The following is a 15,529-nucleotide window of genomic DNA, read 5'->3' as shown; positions in this document are numbered from 1 at the left end:
AATGATTGCAGTGAAAAACGATCATTGAATAGAAATTGAAGCTCTTATGCAATTTAATTGATAAGGAAAGAAACCATAATTTTATAGTCCATCTGCGTTGTGTTCACAATAAATGAGCTATTCAGATTTGTCAGACAACTTAACTCTTATCATCAGTGTTGATTAATAGTAGTCTAGAAATTATCTGGGTAAGTTTGTGTATATTCATTCATTCATTCATTCACAATAGGAATGTATCTTTCCAGATATCACTTGACTGTTTAGCAATGATTGTATTGACTAATTTCATGAATCGAATCCCAACGAATTTTCCAATACTGGAATCTTTTGGGAAAAGATGATAACGATAGTATACACGTACCACGGCTTCCAATTTCATTCCGATTAACTCTATCCACAAATCTAGTTTTTCCTGTGTATGATATCCTATACTTATTATTTCTGAATGAAACCCTACCACTCGTTTTCTGAGGGGAGTGAAGAAAATAAGACGTAGTAGCTGTGTCCCACACCCAGTGGTTCGACTCCTATTGTCGGCTCCATACATTTTTGCATAGAAATCCAATTTATTTCGAACAGATTTCATTTTTCAAGCACTCGTTGGAAATAGATCAGATTTTCAGCCCCTAACGACTGGCGAATTTCTGGCCGCCACCCAAATACAACAGGCGTTCATTAGCATTTCGCATCTCCTAGCATTTTTATTGAGTTGTCAGCGCTGTAACGGGTCGTGTACGCTGTTTAGCAAGCGACATCGTAATTGGATGTCAGCGTTCATGTACTGCGTTTAGTTTTTGGGATGGCTTCCGTTATACAGTGTACAGTGAGACTGTCAGTTCCATGACGTATCTATTAACTACACTGAGTGAGATTTTGGGTGAATACGGCAACAGACGGACGTATGCAGACAGGCGGAGGAAAAATCACTCCTGTTGCAACGCACACAGACGTGTCAGTCTGTCTGCATAATACGAATGCTCACGTCTGCATGCAGACGTTTGATTTTTACCAAGATAAGGCGGTTTTCTACATTATGACGAGTATATGACTTTTGAAGCGATGTAAACAATGACTTAACAGATGACAGTGATCTTTTTTTGACTGGACAAAGTAGGATAGGTAGGCTACGGTGATAGATTAGCCTACAGTGGTGTGCTACCATCACTAAGTGCAATGATAGCATGGTTGACTATAAACAGAGTACAGATTTTACTTTGTGAATTTTAACAGAATGCACTGTTCAGTATAATGTTTTGGTTATTGACTATAGAATAGAATAGCTGCCTTTATTTTTTACCTAGGAGAGCGGAGTAAGGGCGCAGCCGGCCCTCTCATACACTCAACCCTCCAATACAACGCAAAAATAATTACTAGATTACTACACTGAGATGAGTTATGTAATATTGATTGTGCAGGGTACAGTAACGTATTTCTTGACTGATAATAGCCCACAAAGTACAATAATATTATCATGTTAGTCGAAGAGTACAGACATAGTATTATTTTTTATTTCCTGAGATATTTAGATTTACTGTGTTCAAGTTTGATTGATGTGACTCTACAGAATTCAGTAAAGTGGATCTTGAATATACTTTTAGTACACTGAACTGACAGACAGAGAGAAAGTTATTTATTGCAAAGATACAATGTATACTGTTGAAATACACAAAGAAAAATCTGTACTCTGTTTATAGTTGACCATGCTATCATTGTACTTGGTGACAGAAACACGCCACTGTAGGCTAATCTATCACCGTTGCCTATTTTGACTATAAAATAATAGTCCAATGTTGGGACAATTGAATACAAAGTTTTCTTCAATACAACCGTTTACTACTGTAAAGAATTCCAGTGATGCACATATTGACTATGAAAACCAATGATGTGACAATCGTCTAAACAGAGGAATGTTGTTGCTATTTTGTGAGCAGAGTCGTAATAATTAAACGACGCGCGGTTCATGTCAGCTCACCGTGAACATGTATGAGTGCCGTACTGCTTTTAGTCTCTGGTTGTGCTCCGTGACTCTTGACTAGATGGAGTACAGCGATGCTCGTTTAGCGAACAAAGCAACTTAGCGCTGTGACACGAAATTTGCGGAGTTTAACATCGATCACGTCTCCATTCACAACTGGCCGACCTTTTAATTAATTGAAAACTCTCTCGGGGCCCTCGTGAGATTCACCTCAAACTGACATCATCCCTTATTAATTATAACACAGTGCTTCCCATTGCCATAATGCTGACAGTTTGGGGTGAAGCTCACTGGCTGCCTGCTTTATGGTAATCGATGGCCGAATCCTGCCTAGCGGCTTTCACTTGATACTGTCAGCATTGGTTAGGTTAGGTTAGGTTGATGTTATCTGTTAGGAATGCTGACAGATTAAAGTGAATCCTGCCTGACTCCTGACGTGCTCAGCCGCGAGTGGAGCTGCAATTTGGCCAGCATTGTCTCTGGAATCCCGCTTTATGAGCTGAAATTACAATTGTTTTCAAAATAAATAATTGTGAACTATTTTCTGCATTATATTATTTATTTAATGGCTTTGAGCCTCACACAATCATCTTTTCATGCTTCCTCTTCCCTACACCTTTTTCAGTTCCCAGGAGAAATTCCCAAGAGTTTAGATGCAATCTGATCAAATTTGTCGATTTACTAGGATTAATGTTATGTTTTTTTAAACTGTGTGCATCAGGAATAAGTTCTAAAATATTGTTTGTATTTCCAATTCAAAATTATTTTGATTTCACTTTTGTCATTATGATTTATAAATTCACTGTTACATAGGACTCGGAAATAGGACATAGAAGACTGTTACATAGAAAATAGGACTCGGGGTTTTTTCTATGTGGTATGCCAATGTCGTTTGGTTTTCCTACTTTCTCATCATAGAACTTGAAAGAAGCTCAAAAGTAGCTTGAAAGAGCGATGCAAAAGACCTGTCTGCCAAATCTGTTATCAAAACGTTCATAATCTTCCATCTATATTTTCTCGTTGAGCCCTTATTCTTTATATGATTTCGAACCAATGATGAGTGAATATTAGAGTATAGAATATTGTACTATAACAATATTCATGAAAATCATTGATCAATTTCGCTCCACATAACTGTTAGACCTGTTCCGAGGATGAATTGGGGAAATGAATTTGAGAGAATAGGAAATGATTAGGAGCATGTTATTTAAAAAATCCCTACTCTTTACGGTGGTTGGAAAATTTTATTTTTTTTTCTGTGGCCCCCACTATATATAAAATATGTGTTGGGAAACCACAAATATTATGCTTGTTAAATAAATTATGAACATCTGTGTTATGTGAGCTGTTAAATCTGGTTTATTGTGCAATTACAAAACTAAAAGGAAAAATAATGTTTATGTGAGAAATAAAATGAAAAAAAGCAAAATTTTTAGAAAAAAGAAATTAAAATGAGTAAATGAATACCTATATATAAAATAGAAAATTATTGATGGAAAATAATTAGATTCTAAAAGAAAAAAATATTTGAGAATAGTCTCTTAAAAAGGATTGATAAAAAAATGAATTAATAATATTCATAATATCTAGTTTGTAATAAGGTCTTCACTATAATTTATTCTATTTTCAATTATCCAAGTTTTTGTTTTTGCTTTAAATATATTAACCAGTACCATTTCCTTGATGTCCATTGGCAGCCTGTTGTAAATCTTCGGTCCTAAGTATGTGACTGTTCTCTGGGCGGCAGTTGTTGTCATCCTGGGGACTGCTAGATCAATATTCCTTCTTCGCGTGCTGTGGGTGTGGTCCATGTTGAGAAAGAACTGCGGGTTTTTCCTGATGAATGTGAGTAATTTGTGAATGTAAATTTGTCGGATGCTCAGTAGTTGGAGCTCTTCATATAGAGAATCTGAAGGGTAGAGTGGATGTTTCTGTCCCATTATTCTGAGGATGAGTTTCTGGACTTTAAAAACAGGATTGATATGGCAGAAATACGTAGCTCCCCATGCCAGGATTCCATATCTTGCTATTGACTCTACCAATGCGTGATATACAATTTTTAACGTATCCAGTGTGAGTATCTGTCGGAGTTGAATGAAACTGTAAACCAGTTTCCTGAGTTTTGTTGTTTGCTGTATGATGTGTTTGTCCCACCAAAGTAAGTCGTCTATTATAACTCCTAAATATTTATATTATCTGTTCGTTCTACTGATGGACAATTGCAGTCTATGCGATTTATTTTGCAGTGATGTAACTTGATTGTATTTCGTACAGGTTTTTTGGAGTCCGTCAGTGAAAATGCTAGAAATTTATTTTGATGAATTGAGAGTCAGGATATTACTGTGGAGCCAAAGTGTAATTTTTTCCATGCCTAATTCAGCGGTTATGAAAGTCTCGTTCCAGTTGTTGCCTTGAAATATCACAGCTGTGTCGTCGGCAAAGACAATAATCTTGCCACCAATGTCGAGTGAGCACAACTCATTGGCAAAGATGAGGTACAGTATCGGACCAAGAACTGTTCCTTGTGGCACGCCGAATTTTACAGGAAGGCCTTCTTCTGCACTCAGATTTTTCCCTATTCTCACTCTCTGTTTGCGAATGGTTGAGAAATGAGAAAAAACAAAGAATACATTTCATATAAGTTTAATTTTGCAATACTTGTTTATATACAATATTTTTTGTTTTTCCACTGTCTGCGTAAATATAAAGACTATCTGGTTTGCCGACTCGGGAACACGCAACATACAGTTGTCCATGTGAAAAAAAAGCATCGGTATGCTTTCTTTGTTCTGAATTGCGAAAGTAATTGAAATCCAATAATTGTACCGGAAAACATACGGTAATCAAGAGTGTAGTTTACCGGTACTCTATATCTCACGAACCTGTTGAAGCTGCGTTTTGAAACATGCGCGCTATCTAGCGGTCAGATTTTGCACTTTGATTGCAGCAGCGCTCAGCTCAAATCTGGCCAAAAATGGCCAAAGTTTCACCCCCTCCCCCCGGGCCACCCTGCGAGCCCGGTCAATTTTTTTTTTTTTTAATCGACTTATTTTCGCGAGCTGACCCCGAATGTGAAGTCAAAAATCGGAAAAATCCATAAACAAAAAAGTTAAAAATTTTCGGGCGAGCGTAGCGCCCCTGAAAATTGTAAAAAGTAGATAAAAACCATCCTTGATGCGGATTTTATATCATGTTAAAATTTCAACTCAATCGGTCCAGTACTTTTGGAGTTTTTGCATTACACACAAACCAACATAACATTTTTATATATATAGATTGTTTGTTTGTATTTCTCATTCGTAATGATTTTGATTCCATTTTTGTCATAATTTATAATTCACTGTTACATAGGACTCGGACATAGGACAAAGGACATTGGACACTGTTACATGGAACATAGTATTCGGGGTTTTTTCTATGTGGTATGCCAATGTCGTTTGGTTTCCTACTTTCTCATCATAGAACTTGAAAGAAGCTCAAAAGTAGCTTGAAAGAGCTAAGATGCAAAAGACCTGTCTGCCAAATCTGTTATCAAAACGTTCATAATCTTCCATCTATATTTTCTCGTTGAGCCCTTATTCTTTATATGATTTCGAACCAATGATGAGTGAATATTAGAGTATAGAATATTGTACTATAACAATATTCATGAAAATCATTGATCAATTTCGCTCCACATAACTGTTAGACCTGTTCCGAGGATGAATTGGGGAAATGAATTTGAGAGAATAGGAAATGATTAGGAGCATGTTATTTAAAAAATCCCTACTCTTTACGGTGGTTGGAAAATTTCATTTTTTTCGAATAGGATTGGCGGAAAAGAAATGATAAGGGAGATTCAGGAGAATTGTAATTAAAAGCTATTTGAAACTATTATTTCCTTTTATCATCAAAAAAGCTATTTCTCAGATCACTAGAAGCTTATAAAGGGTATACATTTTTTCATCAATTCTAAGCCAAATTAATATGAGACGTTATTCATTTATATGTCTGCATACAAATTGATGACGAATATTAATAATGAACACAGGGAAAAGTTCATATCCTCCAATATTGCAAACGTTCTATGCGATTGCTCAGCTTATTAAACAGTTTTTGACTAATGTGTCGTGAAAAATCCTTTTTTTCTCAGGGGGTATTTCACATGCTCGGAAAGAGTCGACAAGTTTATTAATTAATTCAGTTTAATATTGCGCGCATATTATGCAGTTGAAAGGCAGTATCTGGGAACATGAAGAACTGTTATAAATGAATATAAAATTCATTATATCGTCGGCTGAACTGCTTCGAACGCACCTCATTCATCACCTTTTTCTTCCCTTCGAACAATGAGCGCCCGACTTCCCTGCAAAGACTTTTGTTCAAAAAAGGATAGGAAAAAGAGAATAGAGAATGGAGACGACGGAGCCGAACGCGGCTAATGGAAAAAGTTGAAGCATTAATCCACTGGCTTGCTTGAAATGTGAAAATGAACACATTGTCTGTGCAACTCTATTCTTTCCATTCAACACTGAATTGCAATTATCATGTTCGGATGTCATAAAAATCAATCTCAAGATTTTATTTGGAGAGCTGAGATTATTACCAAGCGTGAAATTCTTGGGGATAATTCAGAGAGGTTTTCTAAAAGTAGTAGTTCCCTCTGATAAGTAGTTATCATGATCGGTTCCAGTCTACCAGAAAATTCTATTTCATATAGATCTCCAGGTTAAAAGAAACTTGAAGCTCTCAATGCGTTGCGTAGTGAGTATCTTAAAAATATATTCACTTTTACATTGCACAGTAATATTTTAAGACAATAATCGCGATTACTGCATTATTTCTCTTATCTCACTCAAATGCCGGGCCCATATTTTCAGTCTCAGGTAGTTCCTCTTTTCTTATCTTAAGTCCTATCATTCATATAATCAATCTTACCTCTCAGTCTTTAGATGAAGACGATTATTTTTCCATTAAAGTAGAGTTTCTTATGACTGATAAAAGAGATGAATAAGAGAATGAGAGAAAATTGAAGAACTCTTTTTGTTTTAAGGCGTCTTAATCTTAAGATACCATGTATCATAATCCAGCAAATTGATATTTTTCTAATAACGGCCTACATTGTGTAAGGGAGCGAGGAAAAATGTAAGGCTAAAAGAAAAAAAATAGAAAATTGAGCTTTGGAGTATTGTGAACTTTGGAGAGACAATGAGATGACTATGAAATTTATTTAAGAGTTGATTTACACAAGAATGTTATTGATGTTTTATTGAGCTTGTATTTGAGTCGATGCAATACTTTCATTATTCAAGGCAATTAATAATAGACGTCCATTTCAAAAATTCCTGAGCTCAAATCAATGTCCATTTGAGCCATAGAAACATGATTTCTAGTCCTATCACAGATTAACTTTATGAGAGGGATGATAATAATGGTCACAGCGAAAGGTGGGTTTGAAATTGGCCTTGTTCTGATGATAGAAAAATCCTTGATGGTAGATTTTTCTCATTTCTCAATTCATCACCTTTATAGGAAAATTGTGGATTGAGCATTTTTAATCCATTAAACGTTGATTCCAATAAAACGATGACCCAAGACAACATTTATTGCTAACTTGATCCTCGAGCAGTTTTGACACTCAGAAGCCTATCATTATATATTATCTTAGCAGATAGAAATTGTTCATTATCACTGTTAATGGCTCTAATTGGATCAACTAACACCCACGGTGTGGTGATGTTGAAATGCTGAAAACGAACTCTCCATTCCACAATAATTATCAATATTGTCCCTGACTTCTCTGTCTAATGAATCGAGAAGAGTATTGGTATTTCTCTGTGTGCCCTTCTTATATGAATGGAATTCTATCAACCAATACACGAATAATTGTACGCATAGTTTACTTACTCTTTCTCAATACAAATCGATATAATCATTTCGTTTTGATTTTTTATTTTTAAATTTTCACAAATATGTCAAGAATATTGGTATAGAAAGTTCACAAAAAATTCTTTTTCCCTTTTCTACTGTCAAATTAAAGTGAATCCATCTTTCTACTGTCAAATTAAAGTGAATCCATCTTTCTACTGTCAAATTAAAGTGAATCCATATTTCTACTGTCAAATTAAAGTGACTCCATCTAATGTTATACTGACAGTGAGAGTCAACCTTGGAAGATATGCTCAAATTATTCTCTCAGTCAGATCTTAAGTCAGCATCATGAAGCTCTAAGAACCCAATTCAACTTATACTGACAGATTAAATTCCAGTCTAGTATAGATAAGAAACTCTTTTGTAGATGTGCTAAATACTGACAGTGAGAGTCAACCTTGGAAGATATGCTCAAATTATTCTCTCAGTCAGATCTTACTTCAGCATCATGAATCTCTAAGAACCCAATTCAACTTATACTGACAGATTAAATCCCAGTCTAGTATAGATAAGAAACTCTTTTGTAGATGTGCTAAATACTGACAGTGAGAGTCAACCTTGGAAGATATGCTCAAATTATTCTCTCAGTCAGATCTTACTTCAGCATCATGAATCTCTAAGAACCCAATTCAACTTATACTGACAGATTAAATCCCAGTCTAGTATAGATAAGAAACTCTTTTGTAGATGTGCTAAAACCCTATTACTCTTTAAGTTTCTCGTTCTAGAGTTAGTTGCAAGGATCTTTAAATGCAAGGATATTACTTTAAATGCAACCCTAAAATCTTTAAATGCAAAGTGAATCCATCTTTATACTGAGTGAATACATCTTTATACTGTCAAATTAAAGTGAATGCTAGATGAGTGAAAAAATAATTTCCCTTTTTCCCTTTTCTACTGACAAATTAAAGTGAATGCTAGATGAGTGAATCCATCTTTATACTGTAAAAAGTGATTGGTTTGCTTTCCACCCGACAGTTAAGAAAAATTTCACAAATTTTCTATGTGCTGTACAAACCGCAGGCGTTGCTTTTCAAGTGTGCTCTCCGAGAATATCTATAGTAAATTTAGTACGAACAAGCATTCCAAAAATGGCTATAGATATCCTCAGACCTATATCACTTGGGGTATCAGCTCTATTGATGCTCATAAAGATGGATTCATTCATCTAGCATTCACTTTAATTTGACAGTATAAAGATGGATTCACTTTAATTTGACAGTAGAAATTGGATTCACTTTAATTTGTCAGTAGAAAGATGGATTCACTTTAATTTGACAGTAGAAAAGGGAAAAAGGGAAATTATTTTTTCCCTCCCCCTCGTCCTCACTGGGAGAGGGAGAGGGAGAGGGAGAGGGAGAGGGAGAAGGAGAGGGAGAAGGAGTAGGAGAGGGAGAGGGAGAGGGAGAGGGAGAAGGAGAGGGAGAGGGGGAGGAGAGGGGGAGGAGAGGGGGGAGGAGAGGGGGGCGCATGCGCAGAGGGGGAGGGGGGAGGGGGAGGGGGATTTGCGCAAAAATTTTTCCTTATTTCTCGCGGATTGCGCAAAAATTCTTCCTTGAACTCTCTAATATAGGCTACTTCCAGCAAATTGATATATTTCTAATAACGACCTACATGGTGTAAGGGAGCCAGGAAAAATGTGAGGCTGAAAGAAAAAAAATAGAAAATGGAGCTTTGGAGTATTGTAAACTTTTAGAGACAATGAGATGACTATGAAATTTATTTATGAGTTGATTCACACAAAAACTTTATTGATGTTTTATTGAGTTTGTATTTGAGTCGATGCAATACTTTCATTATTCAAGTCGATTCAATACTTTCATTATTCAAGTCGATGAATAATAGACGTCCACTTCAAAAATTTCTGAGCTCAAATCAATGTCCATTTGAGCCATAGAAACATGATTTCTAGTGCTATCACAGATTAACTTTATGAGAGGGATGATAATAATGGTCACAGCGAGAGGTGGGTTTGAAATTGGTGTTGTTCTGATGATAGAAAAGTCCTTGATGGTAGATTTTTCTCACTTCTCAATTCATCACCTTTATAAGAAAATTGTGGAATGAGCATTTTCAATCCATTAAACGTTGATCCCAATAAAACGATGACCCAAGACAAAATTTATTGCTAACTTGATCCTCGAACAGTTTTGACACTCAGAAGCCTATCATCATATATCTTATCTTAGCAGATAAAAATTGTTCATTATCACTGTTAATTGCTCTAATTGGATCAACTGACACCCACGGTGTGTTGATGTTGAAATGCTGAAAACGAACTCTCCATTCCATAATAATTATCAATATTGTCCCTGACTTCTCTGTCTAATGAATCGAGAATAGTATTGGTATTTCTCTGTGTGCCCTTCTTATATGAATTGAATTCTATCAACCAATAGACGAATAATTGTACGCATAGTTTACTTACTCTTTCTCAATACAAATCGATATAATCATTTCGTTTTGATTCTTTATTTGTTAATTTTCACAAATATGTCAAGAATATTGGTATAGAAAGTTCACAAAAAAATAATGCGTACAGTTTGTTGTAGTATTTGTAAGTAGAATTTTTCTATTGAAGACTGTTGTAGATTGTCTATAAATTTTTCAGAATTTAGGAAAAATCTAAAGAAACTTGTTGACCTTATTGGTAACAATACTTGAGGACAAACTTGAGGACAATAGCTTACCCAAGATAACTCTCTTCATGATTAATCTCTGTGAGTTAATTTCAATCCTAAATCTAATAAAGGATTAATCCAAAATATTACAAGAGGGGGAATACACTGCAACTACAGTACAGAGTTTAAAATTACAAGTTCATAATCATAGCAATTAGCAAAGTAGAGTCGTGTTCATTTTGAATATTTCTATGGAATTTGATCTTCGCTCACAAATCTTGTCTTTCAAGCGATTGGTCAAAAATAGTTGTACGCACAAAACTCAGATAGCATCCTCCATTTTTTTGCATTCCTATTAGGAACAGCCATTTTGTTCGATCGTTCGGAATCGGCCAATAAGAAAGCTCAAACTACCGGAAATGTACGCCCATTCCTTTACTTCCACGCGATTGGTCAAAAATATTGATTGTTGAGTTTAGTTATTGTCCAAGAGATCGCGCCACAAGTTCATAAAACGATAATTTTATGTATTCATCTCAATACAGGCTGGAATAATTATTAATATAATGATGTTATATTTGTATTTGTTATGTATTCATTGATTCAACAATATGCTTCTACCAGTTTATCACAGTAATAATTTTTCAGTTATAAAATAAGTTCATATAATATAATTTAGTCACATAGTATGTCATTGCTTTGATTAAATAACTATTTGAAAATATTCATCTATGGGCTTCGATTCTCAAAAGCCTAGACTATATAGTTTTCGACTAAAACATCTTCAAATCCCTGGAAAATGGCCGAATTCATCGGTTTTGAAAAATCAGTCCGGATTGAAATCTTCACTTTCGCTGCCTCTTCACCCGCATCTCAAAAATCTGTCTCGGACTACAGTTTTGTCTGAGGTATTAAGGACTAACATAATCGTTCGATATAATCAAAGGTGGAGTCAGATCCTCTCTATAATGACTTGAGAATTTCGTCCCTGAATTTTAGTACCTCATCAAAAATCATTAATTCTTGCTGAGTCAACATTAAAAAGCGCGTCACGTGAAATCAGACCACTAAGAAATTCTCAATTGGCGATCTCAGGACATTCGGCGAACTATCACAGCCATGCATCTCAATTTAAATGGCGCTATTGAGTGGGAAATTGGTTGTCGACACATATTAATACATATGTTGAAAATGCAAGACGAGTCTTGAATATAGTCTGTGGTCTGTTTGCATATTTGAGATGTAAATTTCGGTCTCAACAAGCACAAGGTGACTTGTGTGAAACAAAAGTATGCTATGCTATGCAAAATAGTCAGGCGAAACTCCATTGCATATGCATGAAAACTCGCACATCCAAATATATAACTATTTTAAACATAGATATATAGTACCTATTATACATATATGTGCACAACTATGTCAAGTGGGCTCCTCCCACGCGAAAATAGATTTCTTTTTCATCTGCTTGTTTTTCTGTGTAACAATGTAAGTTAATGTTCGAAGAATATAGTCGCTAATTCAACGCATTCTTTGAGATCCTCGCACATTGGAGCGGTACTTTGTTGCATGTAAATGATCTCTATATTTTCATACTGTAGCAGCGGTAATATGCAGTCACAGTAGATTGATATGCAGCCTCTTGAATCCCTAAACACACCATACATTATTGTCGGCAAATAGGTATGATAAGAGTACATTGATATTAGACTATATTTTGCAAGTCAGGCATTGCGAATTTGTTGAATGAAGACCATAGGTTTTTCTCCGCAAAGGTGTAAATAAAAACTTGACCTAGTGAAATCTTGAAAAATTTAAAATAGGCCCATAATCACTCCAGTTTTTCAAACATGATAATGCGTCATTTGTGAATTTCCTATCCCGTACGCTCATAAGCCAATTTCTTTCTTTTATTATATAGTAGATTTGCAAACACACGCATTATACATTATCACTGATTATAGTGATTAGAGTTCTCATAATCACATCTACTTTCTTTCTTTTCCTGAGGATGATTTCCACAGTTCAATTAATGAGTTCTTTGTTTGTGAGTGGGTGTTGGAAAGAATGATCGTAGAAGATGACTGAACCAGCTTCACTGGTTCATAGAAGACGACTAGGATGATAGAAGATGACTGCTTTAGATGTTCAACTACCAAGAAGCGATTTTCTAACTCATAAATGATTAGAGAAGACAATGCGGAAAAGAGAAGATAAGGTATGGTAACTATTTTATCATAACCATTAATTTATTACATGAAAAAGCTTACCTTTCTAGATTCTTGAACTAATTTCTATGTTATAAACATTTTAACTTTTAAAATTAAAAGCATTCATTCCCAATCTAGAAAGCTCTTGTGGAGTATCAAACTCAGTGGATTCGAACCTTGTTTTGAAATGAGCAACTCGTAGAAACATCGATGCCTACATTTCGCGGTTGACTTCATTGCCACTACATGACAGTTGTAGAGAAACTCTTTCAAATCGAATAGAGTCGATACACCTCCTCCAGAGATCCCCAACAAGCTTCCTACAACTTGTCTGTTGTGAGATCCACTTAAAACTGTCAGCAAGCCTCACAAACAACAAAATTCCTTCTCATTGAACCAATACTGACAGGACTAAGTTGGTACCCATGTTACTCATCACTTGGTGTCCGAAGTGCTAAACTTTTATTCCTCGGAGAGTTCAGTTCGTTCCATCACTGTTCTGTCTTGCTATGCCAGGCTAGGCTGGGCTGAAGCTGAAAAGTTGACTTCAACAATGTCAACAGGAAACTTGGGAAACGGTTCAGTTCAGTGTACCGTATTAGACCAATACAACTCATGTGAGACATATGAGAGGCATAGACAATATAGCACACAGAAGTGTCTTGGGCCCATATGCAACATCTACGTTCAACGATAATTTATAGGTTTACTAGAAAGTGGAAAATATGATTGCATTTATTATATTAATGTGTTACGTTCCGAGATGATCAATCTCCGTTTAAACCGAGGTGATTCATGTAGCTTTTATATTTAAACCGAGGTGTTTGATGTGGCTGTAATACAATAAAACATATTATTATTATTATTATTATTATTATTATTATTATTATTATTATAATTATTATTATTATTATTATTATTATTATTTATTAGGTTAGCACAAACAATACAACGATCGGAAAAGGAAAAACAGGCTATTGCCCAAAACTTCTTCAATTTCCTAATTTAGTATCAAATTGTCCAAATATACAAAGTCTACTTGGTTATGTTAATTTCAATTTCTACACCGAATCACAATCTGAAAATAAAAATTAGAATAAAACAAACAACTTCAAATTTGGATACATTGATAATAAAACTTTCGTAAAAACATGAAACAGAAAATTCACAAAATAAAGAATAAAACCACTTGAATTTTGAGCTCGGAAATCACGTTCACCTTAGCTACATAACAGATGTAGATGGATATGAAGGGGTTGATTAGCTGAATAATCGTGATGTAAAAATGTAAATAATAACTGATGTAGTTTCTCATCGGCGCCGACTTAAAATAAATTATTGTGAGCGCTCATGGGGGTGTGGCTTGTTGCAGAGAAATTAAAGTATTTGCTGTTCAATTTAAGATTGCTTTTGAATCTCTAGGGATTCATTCTCAATAGTCGACTAAGTTGTCATTTCCCTTGTCTTCTGCGGTTTCCGTTTTCCAGCGAGAGGCGCTGGATCTTTAAGAGGAAATGCGATTTCACAGTGATTTTGAGAGTGTCTTTGAAAGCACTTATAACTCAAAATTAATTAGTGATTCCAATATGATGATGAAGGTTTTGGAATTGACGTAATTAGTTTCAGTTGAATGAGGATTACGTTTTTACATTGTTATGAATTACAGCTTTTGCTTGCTGTGATTCTATAAGATGGAATTTCGAGTGATATTGAATTTCATTGTGATTTTGAAAGCTCATATAATTGAAAATTATTTTGTGATTTTCCTCAATATAAAAAAAATAATTCAGAGTTCGAATAATTTGTTATCATTTGTATGGAATTCTGATTCGGATTGATTGAAATTGAAATAAATCCCTGCTTCTGATTTCCGTGATCATGTTAGATGGAATTTCACAGATCATGAATTTAGTAGGAACGTGAATAATTACAATGTTACTCCGGATTGAAATCGAAATACATCAATGTTCATAATTATGAACAGTCTGTTTGAATCATTTTGGCTCCTCCAAAATATTTTAGCTCAAATACCGTTTGCTGTTTTCGATATTTCAAATTACAATAATTATTAAGCCTAAATCTCTATCAACGGCATTCAATATAATTTGTTACATCATGCGGATATTGAGAACAATGTAACTGTATTTGATATTGATTGAAGAAAACATTCTAACATATTCGTGTAGGTCCACGATATAATTTTAATGTTGATACGATAGTATTAAAGTCTCAATGATATAGAGTATGATATTCATGTCAGTACTTTACGGTGCTTTAATTCGTGTCACTATAAAAAAAGTAGCAAATCTTACTGAATGAAGTACTACATCATTGACGTTTATATCTCAGAAACGTCAAGTTTTTCTCTTTTTATTGAAAGCGAACTTGTAAAATAGGCAGCCTATCGTGAATGAGGGCCGCGATCTATTGCCCGAGCCAAAACCAACATTGAGATGCTCTCATTTGGCAACGCAGCCAAGTAGTGGTGTTACATTTTTCCAGTTACTTCTTTCAGATCATCTTGTTTTAGGCCTATAGGCCTCTATTACGAAAACTGTTGAAAAATACTCTCTGCTGCCATAAATAAGGGCAGATAAACTACATTTTATAGCTAAATTTGATTTCAAGAGTAACGTTCATGTCCACTGTCCAGTGAATGAATTTATGTAACCTTTTGATGTTTGAATGAGATGTTATTGGACTCGTAATCGAGCTATTTGGGGTTGTGTAGAATCTCATGATTCATGAACGTCGATTCTGTTTTAAATCGCAGATTAATAAAATAGATTTACTTCTAAGCGTATGACACATGAGAA

The 15,529-nt window shown here is 35.0% G+C and overlaps 1 protein-coding gene across 1 annotated transcript in view; it reads left to right on the top strand.

Annotated features, from left to right (window-relative positions):
- LOC111049685 (thrombospondin type-1 domain-containing protein 4) overlaps window positions 1-15,529 on the top strand; it is a 488,755-nt gene that overhangs the window by 388,273 nt on the left and 84,953 nt on the right. The gene's annotated exons all lie outside the window — the stretch shown is intronic.

Source organism: Nilaparvata lugens, chromosome 2 (genome assembly GCF_014356525.2).
Source record: "Nilaparvata lugens isolate BPH chromosome 2, ASM1435652v1, whole genome shotgun sequence".
Taxonomy (NCBI): Eukaryota; Metazoa; Arthropoda; class Insecta; order Hemiptera; family Delphacidae; genus Nilaparvata; species Nilaparvata lugens.
This window is presented reverse-complemented; position numbering and strand designations above follow the sequence as displayed.